Source organism: Phocoena sinus, chromosome 18 (genome assembly GCF_008692025.1).
Source record: "Phocoena sinus isolate mPhoSin1 chromosome 18, mPhoSin1.pri, whole genome shotgun sequence".
NCBI lineage: Eukaryota > Metazoa > Chordata > Mammalia > Artiodactyla > Phocoenidae > Phocoena > Phocoena sinus.
Genome location: NC_045780.1, coordinates 35,748,653 through 35,774,260, shown reverse-complemented (window position 1 = coordinate 35,774,260; position 25,608 = coordinate 35,748,653).

Sequence of the window (25,608 nt, the reverse complement as noted above, 5' to 3'; positions counted from 1 at the left end):
ACCGCGAGGAAGAGTGGCCGCTGCTCTCCACAACTAGAGAAAGCCCATGCACAGAAACGAAGACCCAACACAGCCAAAAATAAATAAATAAATAAATAAAAATAAAATTTTTTAAAAAAGTAAGATTTTCATTTAATCCTCTATTGTGCTCTTGGTTTCACTTATTGCTTTGTCCCAAAATTCAACTTTATCTTGATATTCACTATATGACTATTCCCTCTACCTATCCAAATAATCATTGCTGTTTAGACACAGACAACCTCATATCCTGATGTGATAAACAGCAGTAGCAGTTCTACTCTACTTTATTTCACAGTGAGGCTAGCAAAGCTAGAGTTATAGAACACTCTTTTTTTTTTTCCAAATAATTCTTTTATTCTTTAAATTTTTATTTTATTTTATTTATTTACTTTTGGCTGTGTTGGGTCTTCACTGCTGCGCATGGGCTTTCTCTAGTTGTGGAGAGCAGGGGCCACTCTTCATCACGGTATGCGGGCCTCTCACTGTCACGGCCTCCCTTGTTGCAGAGCACAAGCTCCAGACGCACAGGCTCAGTAGTTGCGGCACGTGGGCTCAGTAGTTGTGGTGCACGGGCTTAGCTGCTCCACAGCATGCGCAATCCTCCTGGACCAGAGATCGAACACACGTCCCCTGCATTGGCAGGTGGATTCTTAACCACTGCACCACCAGGGAAGTCCCTGGGGTTATAGAACATTCTTACTCCACAGAATATCCTCAAAATGAAGTTGAGGCCACAGATGATTGAAAAAAATTGGGAAAAATATTGGTTAAAAATTCAGATATTTTATCTGGCATCCATAGCCTAGAATTGAAAGAAAACAAAGAACGAAAATATGTATGTAAGGGAAGTATTTTCTTTAATGCAGTAGGTATTTTTTGATTACTTATTATCTAACCCTAACCCTGACTGTGAGGCACACTTAGATATAAAAAGTTACCCTTGCCATCAAGCAGCTCAGGATCTAGCTGCTGAGAAATGAAAAGGAAATAATTCATGAATAATTAATGAGGAGCCAAATCAGGAAAGGAGAAAGATATAAAATAATAGTAAAATTTGATCGGAATCACAAGGAGAGAAGAAGGTTCTGGTATAATGTAGATTAATTCTTCCATAAGTGTGCCTATGAGGGCCCCTGCTAAGTTGTCAATATCCTCTCCAGCAGCCCTGCTTCTACAAGTCCTCGTGCAATAATGAAAATTAGACAAGTGTAGTTCTTATTATGATAAAAAGGAAAACTACATACATCCGTGCAGGAAGAACATTCAAGAGAAGTAGAGAGTTTTCAAATGGATACTGAAAAAGGCATTTAAAACTTTCAAGGACCATTGTTATTTCTTCTGTTTTTAATTTTTTCCACTTTATTTCATTTGTCCCCAAATCAAGATATTTTCTGATCTATATTATTGGTCTGTTGTGAATCAAGATCAAATTGAACAATATAGTACATGGTGCAAAGTGATGTCCAGATAGTACTATTAAAGTCATTCCTCTTTGTTGATGAACCTATAAAACCTTTAAAATAAATTTAAATTAGAAAACTTAAAATAGATTATTAATTACATATTAAGTAAAATAGCTATGATATAATTCTGGCATACCAGTTCATGAAATTGGGGCTCTTTGTAATTTGATTGTGATAATTTTGTTCTCTATATATTTATGATTTATAGAAAGCTGACTTTAAAAATTATGAGATGCATATGACTGATGTAATTAGACCATGAAAATGAATGAAATTTTCTGACATATTAGGGAATAACTCATTTAAATGAGATGCCTAATTTGTTAGCTTCCAGAGTCAGATCAATTTTAGATAAGTAATTTATATTACTGAATTATATTCCAATTTATGCAGACAAAAATATTAAGCACTGTACGGTCTGTTGAGGGACTGCCAAAAAATCATGGATTTTAGTGCTGAGAAGGTTAAGTGTATAGATGTTTAATGACTTAAACCAACAAGTAAAGATTTTTAAATGCAGTAAAAATAAATGATAGAGTTCAAAGTGTTGACAAATGCTAATTTATGAACTATTAAACTTTACCAGCTGGGATAGGTACTGCAGGTATAGTCTTCTAATGAAGGAAGTCTTTTGCAAGTCAATAATATTGTTGTAATTTACTTCTAATAATGTATTCTAATAGAATTTGCACTAAGAATTTGAAATGCCTTTTTCATTGGTAATGAATGGAGTGTTGGTTTATAACTGAACTACAGGGATCTATTTATAACCACTTAAACACTCACTGAGGCTTGAGGATGTGTATGGATGGTATTTACGCAAAATAAAGATATTTCAAGTGAGAATGATTTGTCACTTAGTCAAGACACTGTCTCAGGGTGCACACAGCGCAGAGCGTATTTCTCTCATTGTTCATCAAGACAGAAGCTAGAATCTAATTTGGTATGCAGTACGTCTCTCAGTTGGAATAAAGGTATTTTGCAGCCTATGAAACAAAGAAACAATTGCAAATAGCTGCAAATTAGACCATCAGGAAGTCTAACAGCAAGACAGATAATAGTCTAAGTCTATGATAAGAACTGCTGATCATACAATTTATCTCTCAGTCCCACATAGATGAGGGTGAAGAGCCCATTGTCATCCTTTGGTTGGAACAATAAACATTTACAAATGTGTAAATGTGCTGCCCTTTGAGACATCTAAATTTCACACTTTTAGTGTAAAAATATATCTTACCATTTTAATAGAGTGTACATCTCTTTGGGGGAAAATACAAGAATTAAGCATTCCCTGGGTCTTTTAAGCCACCTTAATATGCATAAGGGTCTATAACCATGTGTATTAGTTTCTGATATTATCTGGAACCAGTTCAACTGAACTTTTGGTTCATATCCTTACTCTCTCTTTCTCTTTCTTTGGGACAGACATTTTATCTTTTTTAATATGCACTGTTTTTTTCTAAATGTCAAACCCTTCCATACATAGGCAGGAAACAGTACAGTTTACAAACAACAGGCCACCCAAGGGCAGAATGCTACTGAATCATCCAGGCCCAAGTCCAGAATACTTGCTTCCTAAGAAAGCTGTACTTAGGGGCATTTCATTTCTGTATCTTTTAACTAGAGAGGGGTATTTGAGATTTCAAAGAACCACAGTAATCCAGAGAAAATGTTATGGGGTTGGTATATGAAAATGTTGAACTCTTTTTAAAAGAAAGGTTTTTTTGTTTTGTTTTGTCTTCTTTTGTTTTAGATTTGGGAAAATAGGATGGTCAGAAGAGTGAGGTTAAAGTTTTAAAAAATGAAAAATCAACAGTTGCTGTACATTTTTAACAGGTACCATGAAAAGTATGTTTTAGCTGTCAGACATATGGCAATATTGACACCAATAAGCGCCAAGGTAGTTTCTGATTCTGAGGTTGGTCTTTAGAGATATTTTGGTTTCCCTTTGTTTTATGGGGTTTTTTTTTGTTTTGTTTTTTTTTTTTGCAGTACGCGGGCCTCTCACTGTTGTGCCCTCTCACATTGCGGAGCACAGGCTCCGGACGCACAGGCTCAACGGCCATGGCTCACGGGCCCAGCCACTCCGCGGCATGTGGGATCTTCCAGGACCGGGTCACGAACCCGTGTCCCCTGCATTGGCAGGCAGACTCTCAACCACTGCACCACCAGGGAAGCCCTGTTTTATGTTTTTATAGAGTCTCACAGACAGACTCCACAAAACAGGGACATATCCATACAAAAAGTTACCAAGGATTTTTGAAAGAAATACATTGCAGAATGATATTGGATATTAGTTTTACAATAGAAATTAGTTTCTATCCATGTCAAACTGAGTTTTAATGTCCTATGATTTAAATTCCTTTATGTGTAATCATCTTTTAACTAGTTGTAAAATCATCACATAGGAGTAAGAGATCAAATACTTACTACTTTATTTATTTCAAATATTGTTCTAAGCTTTTGAAATATTCTGGCTTATAACTACTAAATTTGACGTTTCCAATTTCAGAAGTTACTGTTTCACAGTAAATTCCAAAAAAAGGAAATAAATGCCTGAATAGTACTCATTGTTTGTAGGAAATATCAGCTCTAATAGCAGGATTATATTGAAAACAAATTCTAATTTTACACAGTAACAGGCCAATAAATAAAAACCTGCAAAATGTGTATTTATGGGGGTCGTGATCTGTCAACCACTGCAAATGATCTTGAAAACCCTAAACATAATCAAACAATGCAAGCACTATTGGATTTCTGTCAAGAGCATAAAATACTTAAAGAAAAACAATAGAGGATCATGAGAAGTTGCAGAGTAGTATGTAAGAACATTTGTCAGGTCTTAGATTAACAACATTAAAGTTCTATCTGTACAAGCATAAACTAGTCAACACTATCTATAGCAAATATCATAGCCATTTTCCAGGACATCTAAATAAGAATAAGCAACAAGGACATATTTCCCCTTAGGAAAGTTATAAGTAGAAGTAAATATTTCAAGGAAAAGAATAAAGGTTGTTTAGTCTGCCAAATGCATTTTTGTTCCTGTATTTCATTTTTTATTATGCTACCTAATAATTAAGTTGTGGGTTATCTAAAAAAGCCTTTCCTGGGACAACTCTGACTAATAACTTTTTAGATGTATTTAACATATTCAAAAGAATACCATTCCTTTTTACAATGATAGAGAATAGGCTTCATTTTTTTAATTTGCTGCTTAACTTATGACTGCAAAAAATTTAATGCTAAATTTGGTAGTATTGATATAACTATTTATAAGCTGTATGCAAAAAAGAGATTAATGAATGGTATTTATTTGACCAGGGAGGGGTATTGTTTATGGATGAGTGTGAATGTACATATATTTGTTCAGAGTGTGAATGAGAAATATAAGAGAGAAATCAATAATCTGATTAGGCAAAAGAGGCTGAAGGACTTTTTGATGTGAAGTGTTATTTTCCAAAACTTTCTAATAAAATTTACTATGGACAGCTGCCCCATATGAGTGTATTTGGTGGGGAGAGGGGTGAGGGAATCAAGAAGTAAAGATATCTCTAAGTCTGATGGCTTTGTAAAGTGTAATATTGACTAGGCTGAATTACATTTCCCAAATTTTATTTTCTTGTATGTTTCTAGTTAGAGAGGGCCACAGGGGAGATTCTTGGGGGAATTGGAGGGCACAAGGAAAGCAGCAGCTATTTTTCAGCTCATATACGATGTCACTGATCTGCTGACTCACATTGATGATATGAGGCAAAAGCTCTGTACCTGCTTTACCTTCCCCGGGATCCTCCTATGGCTTCTCTGACTCCTGGGCCACATATGTGTGTTCAGTTTTGTGATGAAGGATCCCAGATTCTGCAAAACACCCTCATCACCAAATCAGAGGCAACAGGAACAGAAAAGGTGTCAGTTCATCCTATGGGAATCCAGCTTGTTCTTGAATGTTTCAACCTACCTTGATCTTCTCCACTTTACCTCTATCTTTCCTAAATGACTGCATGCCCTGTGGATATCAAGCTCCAGCATCAGATGTAGAAACAACAGACTTACAGGGACCGGTTACCCAGCTCCCATGATTCCATGATTGTATATGGCCACTTCCCTATAACAAATCTATCTATCTACCTATCTATCAACCATCTATCTATCTTTCTATGTACCTATATATCCATCTATCTACACACAGACACACACAGATATAAGGTTCTGCTTCTCTGGTTGAATGTTGACTGATGCAATGACTAAACTTTTTGGTCAATATCATGACAGAGGTGAAAAACAAGTCATAGGATATAGAAAAGTTAATGAGAATTTAGTAGATGTGAAAAATCAGAGCCCACGGCAGCTAGGAGAAAGTTTAGTCCACAGAAATCCACAGGGTGTTTTTAGGGTTGTAAGACAGTTTTGCCTAGATATTAGCAGACTAAGTACCTAGACAGCAATATGAGTTACATTCCTCACTGCAAAAAGTTCTTTAAAGTTTCCTCCTGCCTTTGCTTTGTTTGTTTAAAATCCTACTTCCACAGAACTTTCTAAAAGAGCTTTTTAAAAATACAAGTCTGATGACAATCACACATAAAATGATTCCCTTTTCCAATGGGATATAGTCCAAGCACATTCCTCATTTGTTTAAGAAATAAACATTATTTCAACATTGTTTAGGGACCAGGAAATCTGCCAGGCTTTGAGGACAGCCAAACAAGTATCTTAATCTCTTGCATGTTGCCTTATTATTTTGAGGATTATATGCCTTCATAGAGAAAAAAAAAAAAACCTTAAAATTATGGTTTCATACTTGTCTTTTCCTATGAAATATTTTAATAATCATCGTCTTTTGCAAGAAAAAAAATTCCTTTCTTCTGCTTTATTTCAGACAGTTAAGGTAAACCTTTTTGTTATCTTAATATTTTTTAAAATCCTCTTGTTATTCTATTCTTTTCTGTCTTTTTATCGTTTCTTATTAATAAAAGTCAGCTTCTGTTCTGATCCTTGGTTCTCTATGCTCTGTGCTGTCATTTGTGGGTGTACTAAAGTCTAAGGACAAATACAATTAAAAATAAGTTGGTTTACTTCTCCCTGTTGAAAATGGGAGAAGAGATTTTCCTCCCCTTCTTTTTCTCAGAGCATTTACGTTAGAAAACATATAAGTAATCGTGTTTTCTCATCTCTTTGAAATGTATAAAAATACTTTCAAAACTAGATTGGCATTCCCTCAGCTGGCCTTTTGTTAGCTTTCTAAACCAGGAATTTCTCAAGAACCTGAGAGTACTCTCTTTGAAATGGAGAGATCAAGGGAGAGAGCACGGGGATCTCCCAGTGTCCATTTGTGGAAAGAAACCTCATTAAGAGGTGAGAAGTGGTTTTTGGTTCCTCCAGATAAAGTCAATTAGCCAGCATAGATCGTTGCCCTAATTACCAGGTAAAGTTAGGATAAACCATGTGTGATAAATGATGCTGTCAGAGTCCTCTTACTTGAGGACTAGTTATAATTTATCTTGAGAACATGTATGTAATGGGTTGTATCTGCTTGGCTATCTAAAAGGGTGAAGATTCCTTCTGTTTTTGCACCTTCTTAGCAGATTGTCCATGATATGCATCACATTCAGGTTTAATGTTGACTCAACAATGGTTTTCTTTCTCTACCACCTTTGTGGAGAGATTTTCCAGACAAGAAGACATTGTTTTTAATACTATTTCCCCACAAAACTCATGACTGCTTTCTTGGGGATATATTTATTCATTTTTTTCCTTAAGAATTGAAATTTTTCCTCTTAAAATGAAATTTTATACTTCACCTTAAATGATCTTTATAATGAGCTTAGGGCTATTTTTTTCCTGAAAATGTTAAAGTATCTTTTTTCTAAAGTATATACAAATATATATATATATATATATATATATATATTACACACACACACATATATATATATGTTCATAATATCGTTCTTTTACTTTTAAGAAGAGTGAGATGTTTTGTTTGTGCCTTTAACCCTATATAAGATTTAGGGAAGCTTCTCTATTACTGTTTAATGTAGATGTTTTTGTTTTTGTTTTTAATTGAGGCATGACTGACATGTAAAAACCTGTACATATTTAATGTACACAACAAAATGAGTCTGGACATAAACATACCCACCATTAAGTCCATAAACATGTTCATCACCTCTCATAGATTCTTCACATGCCCTTTATTATTATTGGTGTGTGTGTGTGTTGTAACAGGGAAAAGCTAAATTGGACTCCATGTTTGATCTGTTTCTTTGACTTTAACCTTCGCTTTTTGTTGCTTTTTTTATTATAATCATACATAATGGCCTGCCTCAGGGAACCCTGTCCCTCTGCCTGAAGGTTAAACTCAAGTGCCTCTGTTCAGCTCACAGGGAGACAATCTGACCCTGTCCACCTGTGGATGACTGCAAGAAAGAAGAAATTAACACATCCCCTCACCGAGGCTGGCCATTCCAGGGGATATTTGCAAAACTTATGGCCTTTTTAACTTTACTTCCTCATCTCCTCCCCCTCTCTGTGCTGTAAAAGAAACTGGCATCCAAACCCCGAGATAATGTTTTTCGGAGACACTAGTCTGCCATCTTCTCTGTCTGCCCGCTTTCCAAACAAAATCATCTTCCTTGCCTCAACACCTTGTCTCCGACTCATTGTCCTGCCATGCAGCGAGCAGAGCAAGCTTGGACTCGGTAACAGTAGGAATACTTAACATAGTACCTACTCTTTTAGCACATTTTAAGTACACAGTACAGTATTGTAGGCTATAGGCATTACTCTGTAGAGTAGATCTTCAGAATGTTTATCTTATATAACTGAAACTTTGTACACTTTGACCATCACCTCACCATTTTCCCCTTCCTGCAGCTCCTGGCAACCATGAACTCTGCTTCTATGAGTTTGACTATTTTAGATTGGTGGCATAAATGAGATCATAGGATATGTGTTTTTCTATGTATGAGAGTTCACATCATAATATGTCAGGTCCATCCATGTTGTCACAAAGGGCAGAATTTCCTTATTTTTTTAAAACTCAATAATGTTCCATGGTATGTATATATCATATTTTCTTTATTCTTCATCCATTGATGGAGTTTTAGGTTTTTCTATGTCTTGGCTATTGTGAATAACTACAGTGAACATGGGTGTACAGATATCTCTTTGAGATCCTGATGTCAAATCTTTTGGATAAATACTCAGAAGTGGAATTTCTGGATCATATGGTAGTTCTGCTTTTTTTTTTTTTTTTTTTTAGGAACCTCCATACTGTTTTCCATAGTGCCTGTACCAATTTACATTTCCAACAATATCATACCAAAGTTGCCTTTTCTCCATATCCTTTCCATTTGCTTTTTTAAAAACAACAGCCATCTTCACAGGTGTTTGTATATTATATCTCACTGTTATTTTGATTTGCATTTTCCTGATGATTAGTGATGTTTAGCACATTTTCACTTACTTGTTGGCTGCTTGTATGTCTCCTTTAGAAAAATGTCTGTTCAGATCCTTTGTTCATTTTGGTGGGGGTTATTTGTATTATTTTCATGGTATTGAATTGTAAATTTTTTTAATATTTTGGATATTAATCTTTTATCTGATATATGGTTTGCAAATGTTTGTTTCCCATTCTGTAATTGTCTTTTCATTTTGTTGATAATTTCCTTTGCTGTGCAGAAGCTCTTAGTTGGATATAACCTTACTTGTTTATTTTTGTTTCTGTTACCTGTGTTTTTGGTTTCATATCCAAAAATTCATGGCCAAGACTAATGTCAAGGAGATTTCCCCCTATGTTTTCTTCTATAAGTTTTATGATTTCAGGTCTTACCTTTAAGTCCTTAACCAATTTTGTGTTGATTTTTGGTGTAAGATAAGGGTCTAGTTTTACTTTTTTGCATGTGGTTATCCAGTTTTCCCAGCACCATTTATTGAAGAGTATATCTTTGTACCATTTTGTATTCTTGGCACACTTGTGGAAGATTAGTTGGCCATATATGCCTGGGTTTATTTCTGGGGTCTCTATTATCTTTCTTTGTTCTTAGGGTCTGTTTTTATACCAGCACAATACCGTATTGATTAATATAGCTTTGTAATATAATTTAAAATCAGAAAGTTGATGGCTCTAGATTTATTTTTTGTGCTCAAGATTGCTTTGGTGAGCTTACCTGGTGGCGCAGTGGTTGAGAGTCCACCTGACGATGCAGGGGATGCGGGTTCATGCCCCGGTCCGGGAGGATCCCACATGCCATGGAGTGGCTGGGCCTGTGAACCATGGCCACTGAGCCTGCACGTCCGGGGCCTGTGCTCCACAGCGGGAGAGGCCACAGCAGTGAGAGGCCCGCGTACCACACACACACACACACACACACACACACACACAAAAAAAAGGATTGCTTTGGCTATTCAGATTCTTTTGTGTTTCCATATGAATTTTAGGAGTTTATTATTTTTAACTTCTGTGAAAAGTGACATTGGAATTGTGATAGGATTCCACTGAATCTGTCAATCACTTTGGATGCTATGGCTATTTTCACTATATTAATTATTCCAGTCCATGAACACAGGATATCTTTCCATTTATTTGTGACTTCTTTAAGGGAAACATCAGTCATTTGTATGTCTGGCCAAAAAATCTTACCTCAGGGTGATAGCTTTTATGTTTGTGAGAAGTTGTTAGCTGGCTCAAACAAAAGCATAACTGTTGTATAGGGTTCAGGGAAATTCAGGTGTTGAATTAAAGAAAATATATGAAAATGGACTCTTAGGTTTCTTGTAAATCCAAAGAAGATACTTGAAGCTGATAATTAACAATATATTTACCAGTATTTATTGTTTTCTGTCAATCCTTTGGTTTTATAAATTCTCTTAGCTTAATTTTATGGAGTAATGGTAGGAAAGTATTTTAAAGCTGGGTTAGTTACATTTTAACATAAACACACAAACTGTCTAATTCTTGATAAAGAACAGAACAAAGAGGACTATTATGATAAGCATAATTTATATTCAAAATTGAATAACCAATTAATCAATTTATGTATAGTCAAGTTAGAACATGTGTTAATGTGAGAAATTTTAAAGATTTAATTTTCATAGAAGACTATTAGCTTTGTTTTATTTTACTTTATGGACTGGAACACAGGCAACCAATTCATAAATATATGACATTAACAAAAAATGTTAGTGTGTGAAGAAATGGCTAGGGCTGCATAAGTCTATAGTCCATAATTAGTTACAAAACAGAAAATATGTCAGGCTTTCCTGATGGCGCAGTAGTTGAGAGTCCGCCTGCCGATGCAGGGGACACAGGTTCATGTCCCGGTCCGGGAAGATCCCACATGCCTCGGAGCGGCTAGGCCCGTGAGCCATGGCCACTGAGCCTGCACGTCTGGAGCCTGTGCTCCACAAAGGGAGAGGTCACAACAGTGAGAGGCCCACGTACCACAAAAAAAAAAAAAAGAAAATATGTCAAATTATGAACCTTATTGCTAAACATTTGCTAATGTAAACTTTATCTTCCAAGTTGTGATGAACATATGAGAGGTATAGAATTAGAAAACATTGTTTTACAATTACATTAATTCTTAATTTTTTTTTCCCAAAGTTTTTTAAGTTAATAAAGTTAAAACTTTTGGGCTGGATGATTTGAAGACAGACTTTAAAAAGTTGGGAATTTTACTGGAATTGGGCAAGATTTATCACATAATAGCTTTGGATGAGGAGGAAAGTTGTAAGGCAGGAATTTTGAAGCCAGTCTTGATGAGCTAGAACTTTATTAGTTTAGTTCTAATGAAGAAGCTGTGGTCTTGATAAGGAAGCAAGTTTGAATGCTTTATAAGTTAACTTACTGGAACAAGTGTTTCCTGAAGAAAAATAGTTACTTTTTGCTTCTCATATGTTGCAGGATTATATGCTTGATTTCAGTTAAAAGAAAAAAAAGATAATTTAGGAAAAAGTATGTGAGAATATAAGATGTCAACATTTACACAATATTTTATACTGAATGTTTTTCTCCTCGAGTTATAGAAAAAAGAAGGACTATCAAGGAAATCACTTCCAATTTTGTAGACTGTTGGCTTAAATGTTTCTTTCAATACATATTGTAAGTAGATTAACAAGCAACACACACACACACAAAAGAGAATCACATTGAGTTTCAATATCACTACCTAGCATAAAGGGGCAAGAATTTCATTCCTGTCAGGCTCCGTAGTTGCAGACAACAGTCCAGTGTAATCACTATAAACAACAGGATTTCTTACAGTGTATTATTTTTCCTACAAAATTTCTAGAAAGACAGATAAGTAAGATTTGATGTTATATCGTTAGTAATGAGGGTGGCCCAACAAGTCTTTAGGGCAAATTTGTATGAATTAGAAAAATATTTCCCTCTGAGCAGAAACAACTCAGTGAAAAAGTAGCTTGGCAAGGGCATACAGCCTGAGTCATACATAGCCTGAAACTTACACAGCAATGCAGCAACCCTGGAATGACCTAAACAAGAAAATATCCAGTTGTAACTGGGATTGTTCTAGTGGAAACCTTACTACGTTAATGCCTATTACTTGAGGCCTAAAGTATCAGAGACAGAAAAACAAATAATTTGTTAGAGATGCCCTAAGAGAAACAAACGCTTGTACAACATCTTCACATGTACAGCCACCACACTACATTACTCACTTCTGCCTTCCAAGTCTCACGTGGATACATCTGCTTGGCTTAACTTACATCACATGGTGAGTCTGTCATGTGAAAGAATCTGGATAATTTTGTTTTGAGAGTTTGTCCACAATGGTAAAGGAACACTAAGGAGAAGGGGATTGGAGTAGGTACTAAGTGAGCTAATTTGCAGAATCCAACATGGCTTTTATCCAGAAACCATTTATTGAGAGTCTGCTATAGTTCAATTGTTGTGTTAGGGATATACTTGCAAAGCTCGCAGTCTAGTCTATTATACAAAAAAAAAAAAGAAAAAGCTTAAGAAGGGGAGCTTATCTGAGTTATTTAGCTACATGTTTAAATTTTACAAAATAATTATCACAATGTTTAAAGAAATGTTATATGCACTCACTTTTCTCACACATAATAATGGTAAATATTTTAAGAAATTCATCAGAATTTTACAATTGACTCATGATTGTATGTACAAATTTTATTTCCCCCTTTTCCAAAAATTTCTCTCCTTACTTATTACTTATTTCAGGATATATCTTACTTCTAGAGGACTCCATCTCTCCATGTGAAAAGATAGTTAAGCATACTTTAAATTTTTAAATGAGATTTAACAATATAGAGATCAACTTTTCCTCATTCTAATCTTGTACTCCTATATCTCCTTGAGTCAAATCTTAGATTATCACTTATTTATTCTATCATTTTACTTATGTATAAATAATCCATGAAATTACAGAGGAAACTTTAAATATCTTGAATTTTAGAATTGCTTTAATTTATGCAAGATTTCAACTACCTTAAAATTTTCATATGAGTAGTCACAGAAATATTAATAGTAAAAAGTTACAAATTAAGATCTTATTTTTTTCAATATTCTCTCTTTATAATCAAAATCTCTCAGTTAATGACCTATTTTGAAAGATACGCATTAGAAACCTACTGTTAATAAACAACCCCTGGAAAAACAGTGTTTTACTTTTCAATATTTTTTTTTCTATAACTTAAAGAAAACTGTTGTGCATGAGGGTAGAAGTCAGAAGTAAATTAAACAACTATAGTCCTAAATAAAAATTTCTAAAATATTATAAACTTCTTATATAATTTTTTAAAATAAAATTTAAAAGTATAACTTCAAGTGATTTGTTATAATTTTTAAAAATTATGCACTACTTTTTCAAGTTATCATCCAGTCTCTAAATGTGCACAGACTATGCAGGACCAAGAAAAACATTTGAGGCTTAAACTTTTTAAGAAGTATATTGATCTCAGACATAATATCTGTCATTGAATTCAGATTACCTTACATTTTCCAGTTTCTTCATGCTACTTCTGTCTCTTTCCTTCCTTTACATCTATCTCAAAATAATCTGATATGTTCCACATTGAAATGATGATCATTAAAATGTTTCTGAAAAGGTCTACAATAAAACACATAAATTTCTTAAGTCTAATACCAGTGTCATGTTAATGTGTTCACAAGATAAAAATACAAATATAATTTGAAAATTATGACCCTTTTTCTGACTACCCTAATCACATTGTTTCATAATTTTTAAAAATTATAAGCATAAATTTTTTAAAATACATATACAAACACAAGGGGAACTTTATGTTTTTATTTTCACCATTAAATTATTTGGGCCTCAGGTTTCTTCTTGTAAAAAGGGTAATCAAAATATCATGGGAGGGGCTCCCCTGGTGGCACAGTGGTTAAGAATCCTCCTGCCAATGCAGGGCACACAGGTTTGAGCCCTGGTCCGGAAAGATCCCACATGCCGCAGAGCAACTAAGCCCATGTGCCACAACTACTGAGCCTGTGCTCTAGAGCTCGCAAGCCAAAGCTATTGAAGCCCACGCACCTAGAGCCCGTGCTCCATAACAAGAGAAGCCACCGCAATGAGAAGCCCGGGCACTGCAATGAAGAGTAGCCTCTGCTCGCCACAACTAGAGAAAGCCTGCACTCAGCAGTGAAGACCCAATGCAGCCATTATATATATATATATATATATATATATATATATATATATATATATATATATATATATATATATCCTGGGAATACAGAAATTGACAGCCTATACTGGGAGGTGTCATTGTAGCCTAGTGGTTAGGAAGATAGTCTTGGGAGTCAAGCAAGTATCAACTAAATCGATATTTTGCAGAATTTCTTTATAATCTCTTTTTTCTTTCACTACATATTCCTTCCTAGTCAAAATTCATGTTCTCCCTTTTTTTTTTAGAGCAGTAACTTAGAAAACATATATATCCAATTTCACAGTCAATGAGCATTATTTTTCAAATATTAAAGTGGAAAGTTAATCTTAATTTTGAACTAACACCAAGACAAGTTTTCATTCAACCTGGGTGTATTCACTTCTTTGCTTTTTCTGCCCAAATTTTCTGCCTTACTTTGTATTTAAAATTACAAATGTCCTCAAGGAATTTTCTTTGTGAGAATTGGTATATTGGAAGACATTTATTTAGCTCTCTCACAAAATAATGGAATTAAAAAAACTCATAAAACTGTAGCTAACATCTTAAAATAAATAGATTTTAAAATGCTTTAGAAAAACATCAGGGGGAAGAAAAAGTAAGAGATCCATAAAGACAGAGCAACATAAAGTTCTCAGAAATTTAATGGGACAGATAATAAAGCATATATAATCATAATAGCTTAATATGACAGTAATGGCATTTTTACTTATTCTTTCTAAAATTCTGTCACTAGGGAATTAATTAATGGTGTTAAGTAATGGATATGTGCATATATTATATCTTGCATTGCTGAGATCATTCCATCTATGTCATTCTATGCACTAATTTTCCTTTTACATAGTCTTGTTATTAAATCTTTTGATAAATATTGTTTTCAATAATTTATTTCATATAAATCACATAATTTACTTAAGTATTCTCATTTTGTTAAACTGTAGTCTGATTCCATTTGATGGATTCCAGAAAATGCTACATTTATGTAATTTTAGCTTGATATTATATCCTTACATTGTACTTGTTATCAGTAGCTATATGAGCCAGTTTATGAACATTTTTAAGAGTATTAGTTCATAGTGTCAAAATACTTTTAAAAAACATTGTAGCAGGTTTTCATTTGAATTAGCAATATAAGTGAGTATCTCACTCAGAGAATATTCTCATCAGCATCATCTAAAATTTTTCAAAATAATTAGTGAATAAATAGCATTATTGTTGACTTTTGTTTGCTAATATGATTGAAATATCTGCTTGTACATTTATTATCCATTTGCCTTTACTCCTTCAATTATCTCTTGTCTTTAAAAAAAATTAACAAATTCATTGATGAGCTCTAGTGGTTTTCTGGTAGCCTCCCTAGGATTTTCTATGTATAGTATCATGACATCTGTAAACAGTGACAGTTTTACTTCCTCTTTTCCAATCTGAATTTCTTTTATTTCTTTTCTCCTCTGATTGCTGTGGCTAGGCCTTCCAAAACTATGTTGAATAAAAGTGGCAAGAGTGGACATACTTGTCTTGTCCCTGATCTCAGAGGAAACACTTTCAGCTTTTCACCACTGAGTATGATGTTAAGATGTGGTATATTTATACAATGAAATATTACTCAGCCATAAAAAATGAAATAATGCCATTTGCAGCAACATGGATAGACCTAGAGATTATCATACTAAGTGAAGTAAACCAGACAAAGACAAATATCATATAATATCACTTATATGTGGAATCAAAAAAAAAAGATACAAATGAATGTACATACAAAATAGAAATAGACCCACAGACATAAAAAACAAACTTATGGTTACCAAAGGGGAAAGATTAGGAGTTTGGGATTAACATATACACACTACTAAATATAAAATAGATAACCAACAAGAACCTACTGTGTAACACTGGGAACCATACTCAATATTTTGTAATAAACTATAAGGGAAAATAATCTGAAAAAGATAGACAAATACGTATGTATATCTGAATCTCTTTGCTGTACAACTGACACTATCACAACATTGTAAATCAACTATACTTAAATTAAAAAAAATTACCTTGCTGGTATTATTTATTTATTTATTGCTTTTTGGGGTTGTAGCTATCATTTACATACAAATATTTTTCCATCTTGAGTTTTGCCTTCTATTTGTATATATATTGTTTATTATTCACAAAAACTCTTCAAAAAGTGTTTATGATAGCTAACTGATTAGTTTTCACTTCTCTATGACTTCAGGAGTAATAGCTAATGAATATATGACAGTCTAAAATATCATTAGGCAAATGATGTATGTAATAAAAATAAGACATTAGAAAAGCAGTTTGGAGGTAATAGTATGTAATGTTGAAATATTTCAATAATATTCAAGAATTGAAAAGATTTCAAAATGTAAGCCAAATATTGTTTAATATCAAAGGCAAGATGTAAGACTGAAACGTAGAGAGAAGGAATACTGTCTAGGGATTTGGGGATGCCAGAAACAACATGAAAGTGTTTTTTTTGTTGTTGTTTTTTTTTGGAGGGGCTCATATGTCTTAGAACTGGAAAGCTGGCAAACTGGAGATGCCAACAGGCCCAGATAAAAATTCCCCAACAAAAGCTCTTTGTTCTAGCTGAAAGACCAGGAAAGAGACAGCCTAGCAAGACAAAAAACTTAAGTAATAACTGTTCTAATTCAGTCAAACAGCACAGGAAAAAACCTGTGTTCTACCCTCATCCACATCAGCAAAGGGTGAGTATGGAGCCTAGACTTCCACACTAATGAGGCTATAACAAAATTCTCCAAACTCCTGCAAGGGTGGTGTGAGATAAGGTCAAGTAAGGAGTAAGGAATTTCATTCCTTCTGACTGGTGATGAGCCTCACCTCTGTAATATCAGTGGTCCACATGGGAAGCCAGACTTCCTCTCCTTTTGTCAGTAATGAGACAATTTTCCCCCTCTTTACTTGGGTTGTCAGAGGAAGACTAGTGGAAAGTCAGGACTCTCATCATCACCTGACATTAACAAAGTTGCCTCCACCATAGGGACAAATAGGGACCAGAAATCTCACTCTTGCCAGCAGTAAGAGCCTTTCCACCTTCAATGACGATGGAGGCCTAGTAGAGAACTTGAACTACTCTCTCCAACTGGAAGTAACATTCCTTTTCCTTTCCAGAGTGGTGTCAGAGGAATCTATTTAAAATAGAAGGTTTTTTTTAATTAATGAATTTATTTATTTATTTATGGCTGCATTGTGTCTTCATTGCTGCACGCAGGCTTTCTCTAGTTGCAGTGAGCACAGGCTACTCTTCATTGCAGTGTGCAAGCTGCTCATTGCGGTGGCTTCTATTGTGGAGCACGGGCTCTAGGCACATGGGCTTCAGTAACTGTGGCATGCAGTCTCAGTAGTTGTGGTGCACGGGCTTATTTGCTCTGCGGCATGTGGGATCTTCCCAGACCAGGGCTCAAACCCATGTCCCCTGCATTGGCAGGCAGATTCTTAACCACCATGTCACCAGGGAAGTCCCAAAATAGAAGTTTAAATAAGATCCAGTCTCACAACAAAATACCCACAATATCTAGATTTCAATAGAAAATCACTCATCATACCAAGAAGTGGGAAGATCCAAACTGAATAAAAAAAGATAATCTATGACATCTATCTATGTCATCTATGATGACAATTGATGCTATCACTAATTGATTGAAATACTAGATTTATCTGATAAAGGTTTTAAGGTAGTAATGTTAAAACTGCTTCAATGAGTAATTAAGAACACACTTGAAACAAATGTAAAAATAGAAAGTCTCAGCAAAGAAAGAGAAGACATAAAGAAGAACCAAATGAAAAATTTAGAACTGAAAAATACAATAACTGAAATTTTAAAAAAATCAGTGGATAGGCTCAAGCAGAACTGAGGAGACAGAAAAAAGGATCAGTATATTACAAGATGAAACAATAGACGTTACACAATCAAAATAACAGAGTGAAAATAAACTCAAAAATGACAGAGACTCATGGGTCTGTGGAGCTATAACAACATACCCAATATTTGTGTGATTGACGTTCTAGGAGAAGAGGAAGAGGGAAGGGCTGAAGAAGTACTTGAAGAAATAATGGTTAAAACCTCCCCAAATTTGGCTAAATAAATAAACCTGCAGATTCAAGAAGCTGAGCTAAATTGAAACAGGATAATCTGAAAGAAATCCATGCTAAGACATATATTTAAACTTCCGAAAATGAAAAAAACAAAAAAATCTTGAAAGCTACCAGGTAAAATCATCATCTTATCTATAAGGGGAAATACAATTAAAATGATAGTCAATTTCTCATCAGAAGCCACTGGGGATATAGGAAACAACACAATACATTTCAAGTTCTGGTTAAAACAATAAAATTTTAAAAAAACACCTTTCAACGTAGACTTTTATAGACAGTAAAAGTATTCTTCAGTTATGCAGGGGAAATCAAGATTTTCTCAAACGAAGGAAAGCTAATCAAATTTTTCAATTGCAAATCTATCCTAAAGGACTCCCCTGGTGACACGGTGGTAAGAATCTGTCAGTGCAGGGGAAAGGGGTTCAATCCCTGATTTGGGAAGATCTTACACGCCATGGAGCAACTAAGCCCATGCGCCACAACTACTGAGCCTGTGCTCTAGAGCCCACGAGCCACAACTACTGAGCCCATGTGCCACAACTACTGAAGCCCACTCACCGTGATCTGCAACAAGAGAAGTCACTGCAATGAGAAACACGTGCACTGCAATGAAGAGTAGCCCCCGCTTGCTGCAACTAGAGAAAGCCTGCCCGCAGCAGTGAAGACCCAATGCAGCCAAAAATAAATAAATAAATAAATAAATAAAATTTTTAAAAATCTATCCTAAAAAATGGCTAAATGAAGTCCTCCAGTAAGTAAAGAAACAATAAGTCACTTCTTGAAAATTAGATTTTTTAATTGTGATTTATCTTGAACCCTTACATATAAAATCTTCCCTTAGCCATTCACAAATACTGTACAATTTAATGTACTAAGAGACACTCTATTGAATGAAGTAACCAAGTAGGAGACATCAGAGACTCAGTGTTTCAAGGAAAGACAAGCTTCTTCCTTCCCCCTCTCATTCTTATGAGCAGTAACAGAAAACAACACATTTATGTATTGACATAATTTGAAGGACCTATACTCTGGAGCCTAGATCATCACATTTTTATATAAAGAGCAGTTATTAATTTATCTTTATATTTACAACATCATGAAATGAAAATGTATTTGTCTACTTTTGAATTTTTCATATAAAAGACCTTACTGGTTTAATTTGTTTGTACTGCACTTGCTTTTTAAATGATCAGATAATTTTTGTTACACGGTTTTGTATTTCTAGAAATCTGTTTACCTGTTTCTGTATATGTAACCATATTTTCTTCTGCTGGGGCAATAAATAAACATAAAGGTACTTTTTGAAAGCCCCTATAGCTTTAGAGAAGCAGATTAATATTGCCATAAAAACCTCTGATATTGACTGAACCATTAAAATATTAATGATACACAAATGCAGTTACCTCATTGGACATATTTTTATATCTAGTGCAATTCAGATTCAGTGGGTCGTTTATTAGTAGTAAATTATTCAATTTGGGAGACATTTTAACTATTCCATTACATTAGGATCCCAATGTTGAATTAATTTACAAGTAAATGGTAAGTTTATCAAATTCCATAGGACTTAAGATTGCAGTCTCACAGTGTATGAAATGGAAGTATCTAAACAATGTGGAACTTAATACTTTGTGACAATATGGACTTGAAAGTTTTGGTAAATATTGCTCAGAATAAACTTATTCTAAATGTTTACAGTAAAATATAATCATTTATTTTTAATAACTGCCTAGAATTGTTTTTCCTGGGCGTTTATATTATTTGTTTTCTTTATAAAATAGGCACTTGATTATATACAATTTAAACATATTTAAATTGATGGCCATTTACTGACATAAAATCATCTAATAGAGAGACCCTCATATTTTGAAGAAAACAGTTTTAAATAAAGTTTTTAAAAACCATTTTTCTCCACACATAAACTGAAGTGACTTTTTCACAGGTAGACCAGCCTTAGGCAAAATTATGACTTAATAAGAATTTGTCATGGCTTGTTCCAGGTAACCCACATCCAGCCTGTAGAATATCAAGTTATTCAATGACAGTAAGTACAGCATCCATCTTTTACTGGGCTCCAACAGTCACTAATCACCACAGTAAGTCCTTCACATATGTTATATATTTAATCCTCACAATCACATGACACAAGAATTATAATAGTCCCATTTTATAGAAGAAAACTGACACTCAGATTAAGTAGTTTACCTTATGGCATCTGTCTAAAAGTGAGAGAGTCAGTAACCTAACCAAGACTATATAAATGCAAAATCTGTCCTATAGTTTGGTGGTTCTATATTTTATTTCTGAAAATCCTATTTAAATTTCTAATTGAAAACTAACGCACTAGGGGAGAAGGTTTAGCTATATTGTAGTAAAAATGTTTCAAGACAAACATTCTACCAAGATGAATTGTTTAAAGACATATTTTTTCTGGACTTGTTCTGCCCATTTCATTTCTTCTGATTACAATACTTTATACCCCTTTACTTCTAAGTGAAGGTCTACCCAGTTTGAATTTTTGGTAAAGCCAATTCTTAAATGAAAAATAAATCTTCTTTCACTGGGCTCCTTGCCTGTAATTTAATATAGTGTCATGACACTGTGTCAATAATTATGCATTTATAAGTATGTTTTCCTAGGGATCCTGAAAAGTAGGAACTCTACTTTGTTTTTCATTGTGTCCTTAACACCCAGTAGGTACCAGATAGATGGATGAGTGAAAGAACTGGATGAACCCCATAACCAATGAACCAAGCTATGGGAACTGTAAAGAGCAAATGGTGGTTTTGTACTTGGATAAAGATGTTCTTTCATAGTGGCTATGATTAAAGGTATAGGATGCAAAACTTCATCTCTGGGATATCCTACTAACAACTGCTATGAGATGAAACCAAAACTTGCAGAATCATCCAACACAATGCTAGGAAAATATGTGCAAGAAATAAAATCTGTCTTAGGAATCTCATACCCTCCACTCTCCATCCCAATGTGCTCTGTCTTGCATAAGTGGTAAACTTTATTCTGTCCACATATTTACCATGTCAAATCCTCTTCTCAAGAAATGATCTAATCAGTTCACTTAATGGTGGAAATAAGTGACTGATAGGACCTGATATTGCTATTTCCCTGAAGGGTTATTTGGATTTCACTAGGAAGGAAAAAGGAAAAAAAAACAGAAAAAAATTCTCTGTGGAATTTCAGGCCTCAGAAAATTGAGTAAGGAGATGTTAGATGGTGGCAAAGTAACATTTACAGTTCCCATGAAATTACTCCATATTTAAGAAAGAGTCAATTTTACTTTTTGTTTAACTAGTTTTCCTTTTTCTAATGTTCCTGCCCTCACCTCAGGCTGTTCATCATTCATGTCCACAGAAGAATCTAAATCTATTTTCAGAAAACTATCTGATAAAATTGCTTTAGAGCAGTAGTCGTCAACACTTGCTATGTGTCAGAATCAATTGAATACTTCTATCTATTTATCTATCTACCTATCTATCTATCTATCTATCTATCTATCTATCTATCCATCCTGCTACCAGGCTATCAAAGTTTTGTGAGGACCAAATGACTAAAATACTATTGAAAACTGTCAACTCTAAAGCACTCTAGAAACACAGGTGTTGCTGGTGATGAATGATTGAAAAGATAACTAAATAATTTGAAAAACATGTGCCATATGCTTTAACTGTTGCTCATGTATAAAATAAATCAAGAAGTAAGTATAAGTGTACTATGTCTTCAATTATGACTAATCAGCTAATTAGTAGAATTTCTAATATCAGAAGGAAAGCCATTGAATGACATTTAATCAATAGAGAATTCTTTAGAACAATAAATGTCTTTGAACTTTCTGACCAAGTCAGTCATGATCCAGGGGACTAGCTATTAACAACTATTATGAAATTAATATTGAAAATTTCAATTAAAAATGAATTAAAAGTGATCCTATGATGTATGTGTCCCTGTACAACAAAACATTATAATGTAACATTGCAAAAACAATGAAGCTGGTCAATATGAACGAGTCACTGTCAATGGTTTGGCAAACAAACAGAACAAAGTTAGAACATTGCTGTTTGTTACATAGTCAAGAACCATGCTAACAGATTTGTTTCTGCCATTATGACAAATTAACGGCGATCATTACAAACAAGAGCATTACCATTCTGGCATGGAGGTTGAGATGTAATTTGGCACATTGCCAAACAGGTTAATGTATTGTTTGCCAAGTTTCGTGCATTATTATGCTAATTGTGACACTTCTAATGTAAAGAAGTTCTTGACACAGGAAAATAAAATAAACTCAATTCAGGAAAATCTTCAAGAAAATATAAATGTTCATTGAGTCTTGTGAATATCACTTAAAATTTGTTTCTTGCTGTCTTCAATAATTTTAAATATATATATTAAATAGTAAAAAGTATGCATTAAAAACAAATTCTAGGGACTTCCCTGGCAGTCCAGCGGTTAGGACTCCATGTTCCCAATGCAGGGGGCATGGGTTTGATCCCCGGTCGTGGAACTAAGATCCCATATGCCGCATGGCATGGCCAAAAAAAAAAAAGAAGAAAAAGAAAAAAAAGATTTGTATATTGCACTGCATGTGAATTACATCTAAATTTTAAAAAAATAAAAAAAACAAATTCTAAGCTCTAGATGATGTGAACCTTATTAAAAGTTGTTAACTGCAAAAGCTTTTAGGGATAACATCTCTTGAATTTATTTATATTTATTAAGGTTAATTATTCCTATTTAAAGCCAAACTTTTTAAAAGATATCATGGAATGGAAGCCTTACTAAAGTGTCATCTCTGTAGTAGTAAAATGATGATGAGGAGGAGGATAAATTATTAAAGAAATATGGCACTAGGAGGTTAAAAATTTCTTTGTTTTCAGGGCAAAATGCAAAGCTGTTGTTTGGCATATAAGCTAATGACTCAAGCTAGCTGGCTTTGAGTCTGATTCAATATCATCTTGTCAGCATTCTCCTCTCTAAGGAAGGAATAAATATGAACTAGTTATTTCCTTGCTCAAATGCTGTGTTGTCGTCAGATCTCCCCGGTCAAAGTAAAACAGACCGTTGATACAAAATTCTGAAGGACAAAAAAGATTTTGTTATAGCTCATGGAGTGACACGAATGACAGGGAGTTCAACAGTAAAAGATAGTATTGGACTTTACAAACAAAATAAGGTTTTGCTGCATGCATAGTCTGGGTGATAATCAAGTTCCTCCAAATGAACTACGATAATATATCTTCCTACTTCAATGAAATAAGAAAACTAATGGATCTTTCAAAAATTATTGTGTGAATGAAAATATGACAGGAGCAGAAATATTACTTGATTTAGAAATATTCAGCATATGAATATCGGGAATGTAAACTAGTGAAGCCACTATGGAAAACAGTATGGAAGTTCCTTAAAAAACTAAAACTAAAGTTACCGTATGATCCAGCGATCCCACTCCTGGGCATATATCTAGGGGAAACTCTAATTCAATAAGATATATGCACCCCAATGTTCATAGCAGCACTATTTACAGTAGCCAAGACATGGAAGCAACCTAAGTGCACATCGACAGATGAATGGATAAAGATGTGGTATATAGAGGTTTCTTTAGTTTTGCTTAATGTCCTTTTTTGTTATTGTTGTTTCAGGGTCTCATCTAGAATATTGAATTACATTTAGTCATCTTGTCTTCTAAGCATCCTTTGGAACGTTGCCCTTTCTCAGACTTTCCTTGTTTTTGACAACCGTGACTGTTTTTAAGGAGTACTGGTCAAATATTTTGTAGAAAATTCCTCTCTGTCTTATGTTTCATGCTTAGACTGGGGTTATGAGTTTGGGGGGCAAGAAGGCCAGAGAAGTAAAGTATCATTCTCATCACATCACATTAAGGATACATGCTCGTAACATGACTTACTTCAGTTGATGTTGACCTTGATCACCTGGCTGAGGTAGTGTTTGTCAGGTTTCTCCACTGTAAATTTACTCTTCTTCCCTTTTCTCATCTTATGCTCTTTGGAAAGATATGCCTACATACAGAGCAGAGAGAGTAGATACACAACTTGAGAGCAGAGTAGATACACAACTGTTTTGTAATTCTTCTGCATGAGAGGTTAGTCTCTTCTTCCTTATGTATTTATTCAATTATTTATTTGTATCAGTATGGACTCAAGGATATTTATTTTCTATTTTAGGTTATAACCCAATTCTACTTAATTTGTTTTGTTGCAAGATTGTTCCAGTTTTGGCCATTAGCAGTCCTTTGGTTGGTTTTTGTGCCCCTTTGACATATTCCTATTATTGTGGTAACTTTTGTATTTGAACAATTTCTTGCTTTCTGATCTTATAAGATGCTCAGGATCATTTTATATAGTCCCTGCCCCAGTCTTAAAATCAGTTATTTCAAAACAGCTCCAGTTTCTTTTACTGGAGAATGGTGTTAGAAACCAAGATGTGGGTGCTTGGTTTCAGCATTATTTTTAATGTTTCTCATGATTCAAAAGAGATATGAGATTTTAATATTGAATGCACTGATAATAAGATAAAGAGAGCATAGCATAGCCAGATTATGAAGGATCTTGAATGCTTGGCAAATGATATTGGACAGGATATAATGGTCTATAAAAATTCAGGATCTTTTTTAATGAAGCAGATAAGTGATATCATAGAAAAGCATAATGACTAATAGAAAAAATAAATATTATGGATATATGTATAAGTCTAGATGCATATTTATTACACCAGAACATTCAACATGGAAGTTTGTTATTCCTTGGGTGAAGCTTATTGCCTGCCAAAGAGAATGACTGCTTGTGCAACGCAATTTGTCAGTTTTAACTTATTTATGCACTCACTTTTTCATTCATTTATTCATTCATATTTTAAAGATCCATTTGTTTAACATTTATTTATTCATTCAACAGTATTCAAAGAGAACCTAGTTGTTGATTGGAAATTAGATGTGAATTAAAACAAAACAAAAAAAATAAGTCCATACTCTTTAAAGCTTATACTGTAGTGAAAAGAGACAAAAACAAAAATATTTAAATAACACAAAATATGAAGTTGCATGAAGTAAAAAGACAAGAAGCAGAGTGCAGATAGAAAATGATGGTGGAAAATCAAATCATATTTTGCACCTTAAATTTGCACGTGTTATATATCAATAAGAACCCAGTAAGATGGAAAAAATACTTGTGGAAGGAGCTCTTTTAGAGAAGATTGACAAGCAAGACTTCTCTGATCTCCTCTGCTCATTAGGTCTGAAGCAGAGGAGTCATGGTTCACAGCACATGGAACAATTACTGCAAAGGCCCTGGCG